The following is a 1,462-nucleotide window of genomic DNA, read 5'->3' on the forward strand; positions in this document are numbered from 1 at the left end:
GAAAAAAAAAAAAATTAGAAAATGAAGAAAACCTAAGGTTCATGTGGGATACCATCAAAATGAATAACCTACATGTCACTGGAATTCCAGAACAGGAAGAGAAAAACACTGAGAAAATTTTCCAAGATTTTTTGGAGGAGAACTTCCCTGATATGATGAAAGATAAGAATATATCCATTCAGGAAGTCCAAAGAACCCCAAACAGGATATATCCCAAAAGAAAATCACAAAGATATACCATCGTCAAACTCTTCAAAACCAAAGACAAGAAAGAATCCTGAAAGCAGCAGGGGGAAAACAAAAAAGTTACTTACAAAGGAAAACCAGTAAGAATAAGCTCTGACATCTCAGCAGAAACCACAAAAGCAATACGGCAATGGGATGGTATATATAAATCCCAGAAAGACAAAAATTTTCAGCCAAGAATTATATACCCAGCAAAAATGTCTCTCAAATATGATGGTGAAATTAGGACATTTCCGGATAAGCAGAAAAAAAAAAAAAGAATTTGTTAAAACCAGACCAACCTTACAAGAGACACTAAAGGGAGTCCTTTGACCAGAGAACCAAAAATAGCAAATAACAACTGACCATTAATACACAAGATGACATAACCCAGAAACCACAGCTATGGATGTATCCAAAGTAACATGAGTTTACAAGATTGTAAACCGGGAACCAGAGACTTCAGTTGGCAAGTGAGGACAACTACAACAAAAGGAGGGAAAATACTGTATAGTTATGACCTTCTAAATGGTGAATAAGTTAAGAGAGCTGCAAGATAGATTGGACTGTTCTAAACGTGGGGAGAAAATTATAAATCACAGGGTAACCTCTAAGAAAAATGATAATCTTCATATCACAATAAAAAAGAGGACAAGCATGAATATTCAGCAAATACTAAAGCAACAGCAAAATAGGAAATGATAAAATGATTTATAAACACAAAGAGCTCAGCACAGAAAATAATATGGAACAAATAAACCAGGGACACCATGAAAAAACATATAAAAAAATGGTAGCGACCAATTCATACTTGTCAATAATTATACTGAATGTTAATGGATTAAATGCACCACCCAAGAGATAAAGAGTTGCAGACTGGATAATAAAACAAAACGCATCAAGATGCTGCCTACAAGAGACACACTTTAGAGATAAAGACAAATACAGACTAAAAATCAAAGGTTGGAAAAAGATATATCGAGTAAATATCAACTGTAAGACAGTAGAAGTGGCAATACTAATTTCTGATCAAACTGACTTTAAGATAAAAACCACCATATGAGACAAGGAAGGACATTATATAATGATAAAAGTATCAATTGAACATGAAGATATTAGCATAATAAGTAACTATGGACCCAATGAAAGAGTCTTAAAATACATAATACAGACTTTAAAAGAACTGAAAAGACAAATAGATGATTCCACAGTAACAGTGGGAGACATTAATACACCA

Source organism: Orycteropus afer, unplaced genomic scaffold, assembly GCF_000298275.1.
Source record: "Orycteropus afer afer isolate SDZICR_OR568_19922 unplaced genomic scaffold, OryAfe1.0 scaffold00727, whole genome shotgun sequence".
NCBI classification, from domain to species: Eukaryota; Metazoa; Chordata; class Mammalia; order Tubulidentata; family Orycteropodidae; genus Orycteropus; species Orycteropus afer.